The sequence below is a fragment of the Phalacrocorax aristotelis genome, chromosome 13 (assembly GCF_949628215.1).
Source record: "Phalacrocorax aristotelis chromosome 13, bGulAri2.1, whole genome shotgun sequence".
NCBI classification, from domain to species: domain Eukaryota; kingdom Metazoa; phylum Chordata; class Aves; order Suliformes; family Phalacrocoracidae; genus Phalacrocorax; species Phalacrocorax aristotelis.
Genome location: NC_134288.1, coordinates 8,833,454 through 8,845,597, shown reverse-complemented (window position 1 = coordinate 8,845,597; position 12,144 = coordinate 8,833,454). Strand labels below are relative to the sequence as shown.

Here is a 12,144-nt window from a genome sequence, read left to right as displayed (position 1 = left end):
AAACCCCCAATCTGTTGCCCAGAGCCATTTCTGACATGCTGCCCCACTTACTCCTGCCAGCCAAACAGCCCTGCCTTGCTGAGGCTCTTTGGTGCTGCTTTGAGTCTTTTACCTGGGAGCATTCCTGCTGTCCCACACATTTAGGTACTTGTCACCAGATCCTGGCAGGTTCCCCCCTATCTTTATTCTCCCCAAGTACTGTGTCATTTGCAGACTCCACGGTGTCAGCCTTGTGATTAGATTCCAATGCCTTTATGAATAATTTGTTGCTCAATTATAAAGCAAATATTTAATTGAACTTTATGTAAAATTGCTTCTGCCTCTGAGCACTGAACCACTGGTTTAGGATAGGGTATAGTGTGACCACATCAGGCCCTGGCAGCCCCATGAAGAGGCTAGCGGCAAACTGCCAGGTCCCTTCCCCAGCTGCCTGTGGCCTGCATGCAGACAGCTGGCCCTGGCCACTGCCAGCTGAGACCTTGGAGGGGAGTGCTAGGGGATGGCTCTGCACCGGCCCCAGAGACTCCCACAGATGCATCAGCTGCAACGCTGCAGTGCAGCTCCCTTCCCCTGGGAGCGTGTCCTTGGGCACTAGCAGAACGTGTCTTCCTCAGCTGAGCAGCAGAACGAACCAGCTGGAACACTCCCACAGTGTGACCAGTGCTACCTTGGAAGAGCCCCGTATGAAGTGTGTCACTGTAGAAAACATCTTTGTGACAAGTTGTTGGCAGTCAGGTTTCAGCGCAAGGATAAGGACAGATGCAAAGACACTGGCTTTCCTTCTTGCCAGTTCTTTTCTTTCCAGGACAAGACTGGAGAATACAGTTGGGGAACTTGCACTGCAGCTGACTCTCTGAAGGAAGGAATGCCTTTGCTCACTGGCCATGCTCAACAACACGGGGCACCAGTCTGAATCGGTAACAAGCGCTTTGGTACCAGGGTGCCCATCCTGGGAGAGGCTCCTCAGCACATACTGGGGCCACAGGTCTGTGCAGAAATACTCTGTGTACCATGACATCACCTGCAGGCTCAGCTGGAAGAGTTTGAATGGACGGGGTCTGGACACACCTTGGATTGGCCATGGCATTGCCTCTGTAGGGAAAAACATCTGTATCAGCAAAACCAACAGAACTGGACAAAATCCTAATTTACCGTGGTCTGTAAAAGAGGCTGAAGTGCCTATTTCCAGTGAGGCGAATTTGAAATTGAAAGAGGAAAATGAGTGCATTGAAGAGATCAGAAGCTCCTTTCCAAGCGCATATCTGGTGCAGGTAATTGCTAACTGACCTGGAGGGGCTCTTGAAATCGACCTAATGCAGCAGATTCTGCTGCTTGGAATGACTCCGGGGCTGGGGACAGGCACGCGCATGCAGTACTCCCAGCTGAGAGGCTGGCGTGACAGGACAGACTCTGTGCAGTTGGGGGGCTACCAAGGGAAAATGCAAGGCCTGAGGCCAGCAAAGTGTTTCGGAAAAACGTAACAGTGGCCTGTGTGGTGCTGACCCCCATAAGTGTCCTAAACCTAGCCAGAGTATGTACAGCTGGAAGAAAGGGACTGGTTAGCTGTTGGAAGCTGGAAACTTGCCCTTGCATGGGGCAGGCTTCCAATGACGAGGGTGGTGGGGGAAGGAGGGCTTGGAGACTAGCCTGGAGTGGCTATGCTGACACACTGGGAAGGGATGGAGGGGAAGTCTGCTCAGACGAGCTCAGCAGCTGAGGCACTGGACCCAGACTATGAGGTGGGAGCTGGAGTCCCAGCTCCAGTGCATTTCTGAACCAAAATGCAATGTACCCTGCTGACAGGGGTGCATGGATCCACACAGACCATAGTAAAGAACAGCAATTCCCTTGGGAACCTGGGGATACCCCTTCCCCAGCAGTAATTTCTTGCCTCTCAGCTCATCTTGGGCAGCCCCTTGCTCAGCTCTTGCTTTCACGGCTACAGATGAAGCAGTGCAACTTACCCTTTGGCTTCCAGCCACATCCTCCCTGCTGCCAGCTCACTCCAGGACCACGTCCATTAGCTGTTGCTTCTGGCAGCTCCCCTTGCTTCCCAGCCCTTGCTGCTTTTCGCTCATGATTGTTAAAGGTTCCTTTCAAGACCCACTTTTCTGCTTCCTCTGCAATCCAGGCACTTCTAAAATAAATAGTATTTGTACCAGCTCTGTGATGTCTGTTTGGCTTCGAGCTTTCATGTCCACTTCTGGTTGTGCCCAGTGTGAAATGCTGCCACACAGTCTATAAAAATTACTGGTTGGGGCAGTTATTTGTAGCAGTCATTCAGCATTTGCCTTGCTGGTCCAGTCCCAGACTATGGCCTGAAGAAAGCCCAATGGCAAGTATTTGGCTCTGCCAGTGGGCAGGCAGACAGTGTGGCTGAGAGGTGAGCTGGGGAGAGTGACACCCTGCTCTGGGACTTGTTCACACAATGCCCTTCCATCTGTGGCACAGGCACTCATTCCAAGCTCTTTGCTGCCAAGACCTACAGCTAGACTCACAGCTCACCACTTCAGCATTGCAAGAGCATGGATAACTGAAGCTATGCCCTAGATATGCAATATAGCAAAGCAGAGCAAAGAAAATGGAGGAAAGGCAGAGGTTCAGAATACCGGGTCTGGGCTGCATCCAAGGGTCCCAGCTAGGAGCACGATACAGCCTCCTTGTCATTCTCTCCCTAGTAAACACACAGGCATGCGCGCTTACTCTCTCTCTCTCACACACATGCACAACACTCACACATACTCTTCTGTGGCCTTGACATCAGCCAAGAGCACAGAGAAACAGGGCTCAAAGCAATCATAGTCTTCCCATAACAATGGTAGTAGAACTGTTGTGTGGTGAAAGCCAAATTCTGGCTGCTGGAAGCTGTGGAGAAGTTGTAAGCTGGAAAATAGTTGCTTATTTTTGGTACTAGGATGGTCTTTGGACTCACATCCCAGAAAGACTGAGTGATCTGACCACTTCTGTAGTACACTAGTGCTGAATCCAGCACTCTGCAGGATATGCACTCTGGATTGGGAAGACCACCATAATGTGGCTGGGAGGGACTGGCAAAGCCCTCCTACGCCAAGGGAAAAGAAGCCCTATCCAGTGTCTACATCTGGAAGGTGCAGCATCAGACCCAGCTCTGCTTATCTTTCATCATGCCCAGTCCCCTCTGACTCAAATCCTGCTCAGCCACTACCACCATTACATCCACTGCTTTTAACAGACAATCTATGTGCATATCCAGTCAATGCCTCAGCTTCCTTCATCCCCCTGGCAGCCCCTGTTGTACTGAGTTCTCTTAAAAGTTATTCTTTCCTTGTGCATTTATTCTGCTGGTTCCAGTAGCAGGCTTCTCTGCATATATGATAAGCTTCTACAGCTTTTCCAGAGTGCAACTGCAGGACTCCGAACCTCCCAGAAGACTTGTAAGTGCACCATGTTGAGCTCCTCTGCTCACTCAGTTACCAGGATCCAGAGAATGATCCTAACTTTCTAAAAATATTAGTATTTCCAAACTGTGCCATTGTGTCTTCCCTTCAAATGGCCCAGTATAGATATTTTTAGAATAGATTCAAATATAGTCCATCACGCCCTTTGTGCACATAACTAAGTATTCGCCTGTTTAGCTGTTGTATGCCTGCCTTTCCTTTTCCAGGGATACTGTCCTACTGACCTACCTTGAAATTGCCTTTGCCCTGAAGTTAGCTGTGGCATAGAATCATAGAATGGCATCTCCTGACTGGGTACATCAGGCTACCACTTCACAGGGTAAAGTCTGAGATGCTCTTACTGTCTGAAAGTCCTCCAGAGCCCTGGCTATGGCTGCAGCTTTTATGAATACACGTTCTGAATCACATTTTGCAGGCTTTCACACGGATATGGTTTAGGGACACATTTGTTGTAACTTGTAGTTTTCTGGGAGATACTCTTACTTTCTGTAGGTGCTCCATATGCATTGCCAGTAATGGTTTCTCCTCTCCAATGGGGGTGCTCCTCTGGGTGGGCAGAGGAGTCCTCTTGCCAAGCAGACTTCTGCTGTTGCAGCTTCTGGCTCTTGTATACACACTTGCCTTTCCTTTTATGCTGTATGCAGAATTCTGCAGATTAGTCTGTGTTCACAATTCTCACACATCCTCAGCTCCAAGGTTTTACTGCAGGTCTTTAATTCTGTCACATATTGATCGGCTGTTTCTGCTTGCATGAAAAGGATTGGAAATGTTAAAATGATTCATTGTTTTGCGGGATACACAGCCACATTTTGTCATGTTTACATTTTCTCTTACACATTCCTTTCCTCCTCCCACCCGAGGCAGAGAGACTGGGGCTTTCGCGTTAGTGCTTCTTTCATCTGCACTAATTGCTGTTAAGTGGATCTCAAACTGCCTGACAGTTTCCGTTCTCTACGGCATCCCAGCAGGGAAGGATTTAATGCTGGACCCTGTGATATGCTTGTTAGTTCTTCCAAGAGCTCCTGGAAAGCACTAAAGTTCATACTTAGATTTTGTCAGAGCCACCTTGCAAAGAGAAGTGTATTTATGAGGAAAAGATTGCCTCCATTAGGGCTGCTACTGAACGAGTCCTGGCAAAAGTGACTTCACTTTCTGAACAGTGAATTGCAGGGGATAAAAAATAATTTCCCAGAGTATCTTTCTGTGTCCCCTGTCCTGAGAACTAGCAACACTTGACATTGTGCAAGCACAGACCACAGAGACCACCGATGGCAGCACACCCCCTGGGACATGGGGAGGCAAGTCTCATCTGCCTCCGGACCCTGTGGAGTTCAATGCACTCTGGGAGAGTCAAGCAGCGGTGTGCTCTGCACTCAGCAAAGACGAGCAAGCCAGCCAAAAGCTCTGCATTGCCATTGCTCAGCACACTGAAGGAAGTCCTTCCTTCCTCCACCAGTATCTGGGGACAACAGGCTGCTGACCCTAAATGCACCTCCTTTCGCCCAGCAACAGCTAGCCCGTAAGTCAGCTCTGCAGCAGGTCATGTTTGCCCATTGCCTTCTTCACTGTGCTTCAGAGCTGCCAAGACACACACACTGGTTTGGCATTTAACCCCTCCTGTCCCTGGGCTGGCAAGCAAGGCCCTGAGACCCTCAGACAGGCATGGTGCTGTGGTTCAGTCCCTGGCACGCACAGCAATCATCCAGTGCTAGTGCTGGGGAGCTGCCTCCTCGCAGAGCAGCGGCCTGTAAGGGCGGCTGGCCGAAAATGAGCCCGTTGCCCTGTGGTGCCCTGGGAGCCTTGGTCTCTAGGCTGCCCGGATCTGGAAGGCCATGCCTGAGCAGGGCCATGCAATGTTCAGAGTGTGGCTCCTTAGGGAATCCTTGAAGCTGTGTTTGGAGAAACAGCAGCAGGCTGCACCACGGCCCTGGGGCAGGGATGAGGAGCAGGCTACAGATGCCACTTCCTTCTCTTAAACTTCAAACGCACCATCAGACCTAAATTATTCACTTGTAATCCCTGAAGCTGGCAGCAGCTCAGAGAGGATCTAGCTCAGGTGATAAGAAGGAAGAAAGAAAAAAAAGAACCCATTAAATTTAAAAACCTCTGAGAGTCATAAAACGTAAAAATATATTCAGGATGGGAGCCAGGCCAGGATGGTAAAGCTGGGTGCAAGCAGGGTCTGACACTGGCAACTCTCTGAGCGTGAGGCAGGTACCACAAAAGACAAGGGAACCTGAGGCTGAGAAGGCTGGTAGGGCTTGGTGGTCCTGGGTGCTCAGCTCTGTTACCTCTTGTAACTCCTCACGGCCCTTTGTCCTCTCCCTGTGGTGTAGATGGAGGAAAGAGCAGTAAACACATGCAGAGGGAGTAGAGCTGTGCTAAGAGTGCCCAACCTAGGCTGAGAGCAGAGTCCTGCTCTCCAAGGTGACAGTCATGGGACTGCCCTCTCCCTCTCTGTAGCCAGACCCCTGGCTCAGTCTCCCCAGAGAAGGTGTTGGGGATTCCCAAAGACAAGGTGTGGAGCAGCTGTGTCATAGTGCCAGCAGCGCCCAGCAGCCCTATCCCCAGGGACACAACCAAGATGCCCAGAGCTGCCTTGGCTCCTGCAATGTACTTGGAAAGCTGTTGTTTACTGTGATCTAACACAGTTACAAAGCTAACTAGAAACAGAGAGCAGCTCCTGGCAAGGCACAGGCTGCAGAGAGCTGGAATGAAAAGCATTTAAAATGTCTTGCTTCACCAGCCTGGCTGCCCCTGTGCCCACCAGCTTTAGTCTGCTCCTGCAGTGAATGCTCAATCACCTCTGAAACAAACTGCATCGATCAGGGAGAAACACTCCCATCTCAGGCCTGGAAACATGTTCTGGCACAGGTCCCCAGGAGCCAGCACCCTTCCCCACCTGCCAGGGTCAGAGCAAGCGGCAGGCACCTGAGAGTACCGCTGCTTTGCCCTGTGCCATGCAGAAGCGGCTGCAGCCAGTGGCACAGCTCAATCTCCACAGCACGACCGCAAGCCCCACACCTCTGCCTCAGGCCAGGCTATGCAAAAGCAAGAGCGTGACAACAGGGTGGTGGGCACCCTCTAGCTCAGCCCCTCCCAGAAGCTCTGGAGATAACTTCAGGAGACACCGGAGAGATGACAATGTCCTGGCTCAGCCTCAGTGGCTCTGCAGTCACAGAGCTTGACAACACCACAGGGAAGGTCTTCAGTCTGAGCTCTGTCCAGGCAGGCGGGCAGCTCTCCCTTCACCTTCACCTGTTGCCAGTGGCATGCTGCAAACGACTGCGGGGAGGACAGAGAGAGCAGCAATGCAAACACTGACCATGTCTGCCAGCAGATGCCTGATCCCAGGTGTTGTGTGCCCTGGCAGACCTCCGCAGCGCAGAGGGGAGGACTCAGAGAGGGCTGCGCCTCACAGCAGTTGGGAGAAGTGGTGGCTTTAGAGTCTCAAGGGCCTTGTGCATCCACGTGCTGCAGCCCACTGGCTCTCCATCCCCAGTGCTCTGGACCCAGATCCAGGCTCAGCTTTGTACTTCCAGCCTTTTGCAACATAGCTCAAGCTGCCTGAGCCGACTCAAATCCTGGGGCTCCATATCAGCTCCCATCTGCGTATCCGAGATGAGAAAAGGGGCTGCAGGCACTGTAGGGTTGCACCAATCTGCCTTGGAGGGTGCAGGCTGAGACTGTTACTCACCAAGACTCTGCAGACAGAGCAGCTGCACCTCCTGCCTTGGCTGCACCTCCCAGTGAAGGCTGCCCAGCACCTGCAGAGAGCGTGGATCACTCCTCAGAAGAGCAGCCAGATGAGAAGGTCTGTGTGAGCCTGATAACAGCTGCTGCTTGGCTCCTCTCCCTGGCAGGCCTGCATGGGGCACACAAGTGCCAGTGTCTGGGGCTCCAGGAAAAGGGGGGGCCCCCAGCCCCAAGGCCAGGCGGGCATCTCTGTTCTTGAGAGCCCCCAACACAGCTCCTCCTGCTAGAACCTCCCCAGGGAGTGTAGAGTGAATGCTCACCCCTACGGCATAAGGGTAGGTGGGAAGTGTGTATCCTTGGTGCAGTCAGACACTTTGCAGATGCTGAGACAGGCTCCTCATGTCTACAGCAAGCACAGAACTGGGTGCTGTGGTGCAGAGTGAGAAGCCACCACCTCTTGCCTACCAGGGCTCAAGGAATTTATCCCTGCTCTAAGGAGGACTGAAGAACGCGAGTGGCTGGCTCTGGACCACCCAGGGCAGGATGGGACCCCAAGGCCAGGCAAGTGCTTCGCTTACACTGAGATGCCAGCAGAGAAGCTGTGGATGCAAGAGGTAAAGCCGGGGAGAGAAGAGCAAGGCCTGGCTGTTAGTGGCAGGAGCGCTGAAATTCACTGTTTCACTCTGTGTGTAGAGCGAACTACACTCCAAACTGATTTTTAAAGTTCTCTTTCCTATGGAGATGGTGAAAACACAGTGCCGAGTAAGCTGCCCCCACCTTTCTGCACAGCAATCAATAAGCCATCATTGCATCAAACCAGATGGAAGTGGGAACCTTCGCCCAGCACACACTGATTCCAACTCATTCACCCTCCACCAAAGGCACCTCAACATGCAAAGCAGCTCTATGCTTCTTCACCTGCTGAACCAACCAGAGCAAGGCCAGGGTGCTGAGCAGGCTGGGGCAAGTAAGCAAGAATGGAGGATGTTTCCTGGGTGTGGAAAGGAGAGGAAGGTCTGGGAAAGGTCTCCTGATGCCCGGGGACCATGGAAGCCACAAGCAACAGGACAAGCAGGAGAGTCAGCAAAAGTTTATGCATGCTTCTGCATCAGAACTTGCTGCCTCAGTCCTGGCAACCTTGGAATTTAGATGAAGGATAGATGTGATGGCAAAGACAAAACTTGGGCTTTTCAACCGGTTTTCACACTCAGTGCCTGTGAGATGGTCTTGACTCGTTAGGTAGGTGGAGAGACCACAATGAGCAGTGAGAGTGAAGATTGTGATCAGTCACAAAACAATCAAAACACACACTAAAGCTCGAGGTCCACTACTTGGCTTTTTCTCACGCAAACCTCTCTGCACCCTTGTTATCAGCAAATCTGGAATCAGCCTCCATCCACTGCAGGTAAGGAAGGAGGTGAGAGGGATCAGCAAGGCATTGCAAGATTGGTTCTATTTTTACATGCATAGGAGGCCTTTGAAGGAACAAGGGACTGCTCGTCACCTCTATTTCTACCTGACAAAGGTAAGGGCACTTCTGGGGCCAGCAGCGCCCAAACTCTTGGGAGGTACTGTCTTTGGCTGTAGAGGCAGTACGGGCCTTTCTTTGGGCATCTCAATTGACACTTTAGGGCCATGCATGTCCCAGGCAGGCTCCCTCTTACCGCTGGGACCCTCCCCACCTCTTCCTGGCTTTTCCAGGAGATCTGGGCAACAGGACTGGAGCTCCTGGCCTGGCTCCATGGCAGAGGCTACGCAGCACACTTACCCTGAAGATGGCTGCAGGTGCCACTTCTGCACCAGAGACTTCCTGCACAAGGCCAGTGACTTGGTTCTGCAGCAGCCCTATGCTGACAGCCAGACCCCGCAGAGCTGCAAAGAACAGCACCCCACTGGTGTCACACCCCACTGACCCCACCCTTTGCCAGTTCTTTGTAGCCTGAGGGTGCGCAGATCCCAGCACCCCATCGCACCCCAGCTGCTTGCTGCCGCAGAGCAGAGCCAGGAACAAAGCCCTTTCCCGAGTGGGCTGGGCTGCCTTGCCTGCGACTAAATATTCAGAGACACTGTGCACTAGCCCTTTGATCAGCAATTTATCTCTCCATGCCACAAGTTTCCTGGAGCCTGGCGTTTCCGCCCCATGCTCAGCCTAGGTCCCAGGAGCCTGGGAGACAGGTGTGAGGAATTAGCTGTAGGGACTAATGCTCTGACAGGAACCGGCACCAAAAGCAGGGGACAGAGTGTAATGTTTATTACATTTGAAGCAAAGCAAACATGTGGCCTACTTATGTATCTAGGGAGAATTAATTGGGGAGCTCCACAAAGCAGCAGATTATAAATTAGAATCATTTTCACCAACTTCAGCCCATTCATCTTATTTCACACCAGGCCTGTCAGCTCAGTCTGACGTGGCCGTGTGCAGCCCCAGATCCGCAGGCTGCTGTCTGGTGGCACGGGGGGACTGTCAGCCGCCAGCCCCATGGGCATTGCATGCCTAAACCCATGGGAAGCATGTGGGGTCAGGCTGAGGCACACACCTTGAATGGAAAGCGAACTCAGAGCCTTGATGATGGCTGCAGAGGTGCTGAGCGCCACCAGCTGTCATCTGCAGGGGTATCCAGAGTGCTCTGCTCAAGGGACTGGCCCAGAGACAGCAGAGGTGCCCGGTGCCTGCCCTGTGCTCCTCCATCCCCCTCCACTTGCTGGCAGCCAGCTGAGCGGTGCGGGGCCAGCAGGGCTGTGCGTGCACCCCCTTACCCTACCCACCCTGGTTAGGATCTCGGGTTAGGGACCAGGCTTTGCTGATGTAACAGAACAGGCAGCCTCCAGCCAAGGTCAGGTGGAGACTCCCTTTGCACTGCCTAGAGGTCACTCCAGGGGACACTGCCCATGATGTGCAGGTGCCTACTGGGAGCTGCTGGGAGTGTAATGCTCTGCATGCCCAAGGCATGGGGGCCTTGGACTGACAGATTCCTGTGCAAGGAGGAACAGTGGTCAGAAACTGGCGAAGCAGCTTGTGCCCGAGGCACTCTAGCCCTCAACAGCCCAGGGCCCGGTGGGTGCCCCTGAGAGGCACCTCAAGAAACACCCTGGAGGCATTTCAGGGAGTCTGGCCTGGAGCCAAAACACCCAGAGCAGCCACTGCCTCCCAGATGGTGGGATCCTTCTGGCACCTCTCAAAGCAGAGGACTAGAATAACTCTGATTTGGCCTATACTTATAGATCCCAAGGGGACAGCATGCAAAATACCATGTTGATGATGGGACCATTTCTCTCCAAAAGGTCACCTGCTTCCTTGCTGGAAGGAGTGTTAAAAGAGCCAGTGGAGATGGCTGGGCAACACCTGAAAAGGACAATCTATTCCTGAAGATACAGTTTGGGTCAGACCATAGGCACCATGATATCGACTCTCCTGCCCTTCACAGTGATCAGAGGTGGACAGAACCAGAGGTGGGATCAGAGACTCACAGCACCCACCTGTGCAAATGAGAGCACTCCCAGTAAGGCATCCACAGGGCTCCAGACACAGTCAAAATGGTTTCTACAGGGAGCAGCAAAAGCCTGGCCCAAGAGTCCTTCGAGCCCATGTTGTGTCTCCAGAGTGGCCAGGACCAACTGCCTGGAGCAGAACAAGGGCAGGACAAGCAGGTGTGATGCTTGTCCTGACATTCTTCCAGACTGCAATAATTTTTCAGCTCAAAGAGACACATGCCAATTTGTACTCGATCTTTCCTACAAAACTATCCAGAACCAGGATGGCCCAGGAGCTAGCATGCTGCCAAGGGCTTGAGATGCATGTAACAGCCTTGCCTCAGCTGACAGGGCCAGACAGGCTTCATCCCATGGCAGTGACTCCCATCAACCTGTTTTTAGCAGCTGTAGCAATCCGCATTGACACGTGAGCCGTCCGGTTCAGCAAGGCCACCAGAGTCCGCACTGGTGTGTGTGATCAGGGCAGAGCCCAGCAGACACCGTAGCCCAGATGCGGCATGCCCCACGTACTGGGTCCCATCCAGCTGCTGCCTTGTCCCTCCTGGCTCTGACTGCATGGGGGACCCAGGGCTTCTGGATGGGCACCAGGTGAGGAGTGCCTGCCACAGCCTGGTCCCATGCCAGAGTAGCTTTCTACCCCTTCATTGCCACTCTCTATGTGCCAGCTGCAGCCCCTACTCTGCACCTGGCTGGCTGACAATTTGTGTCATAGAGAGTTTGTTCAAATGGCATTACTAATTAGTATAGAACTACTATTAGCATCGTTAATGCATTCCAAACAGTTCTGCATGTTGGCACCATGTAAAAGCAGCACTGGGGCAGAGACCACGGTGGAAAAGCCAGGCCAGGGCCCGGACTGAGTCCATCCCAGTTCTGACGCTGAGCAATGAAACAGCATCATCTCTACCCAGCATTGCTTTCCCTAGTATGGCAATCAGTAAAAGTTGGACCAGGACAGATTTGTGCCTCTGTGTGTGTACAAGCACACATGTGTGTCATAGGGAATCAGAAACCACCCAGCACAGGAATTTCAGGACAAGAGAGAGAAACTGGTAGAAAGGAATGGAGGCAGGAGCATGGGGGTAGCAATACAACCAAATGTAAAGTAGATGAATTATTTACTGCAAGAAACCATTGTGAAGTCACTTACCCTGGCTCTGTGCATCCTAAATGGGGTCTGCAGCGTTTCTCACATCTCCCTAGTGTGCTGAGTGACTTTTTTACAATTGGATGCATGAGGCTGGGGTAATCTTATAAGAGACTCCATAAGATCAGTTTAGTATTGATCATGTGCTGAATTTGAAGGCTTTCCACATCCATCTGGTGCTGCTACTCAGGTGACAGCTCAGCTGGGACCTGGATGCTTACTAGGTACCTGCACCCCAGAGCCACCTCATTCAGCAGCTCCCTGTGGCTGGGCTGATGCACAGCAGCATGGTGGGGGCCAAGGCTTCACACTGGAGCTCAGTTTCTGAGCCAGTAGAGTCACATGGCGGCTCCCCAGTGAGCCTTTTGATGA

At 52.5% G+C, this 12,144-nt stretch overlaps 1 long non-coding RNA gene across 2 annotated transcripts; it reads right to left on the bottom strand.

The window, feature by feature from the left end:
- Positions 1-244: 244 nt before the first annotated feature.
- On the bottom strand, positions 245-7,561 carry LOC142064203 (uncharacterized). 2 transcript variants are annotated; one of them, XR_012663030.1, is made up of 3 exons: positions 5,674-7,561; positions 3,921-4,179; positions 245-1,092 (listed from the first exon to the last, which is right to left on the bottom strand). It is a non-coding gene; the product is annotated as an uncharacterized LOC142064203 (long non-coding RNA). The 2 variants fall into 2 exon arrangements; XR_012663031.1 differs by having other exon boundaries at positions 3,921-5,762; positions 7,135-7,561.
- Between the last annotated feature and the right edge of the window lie 4,583 nt (positions 7,562-12,144).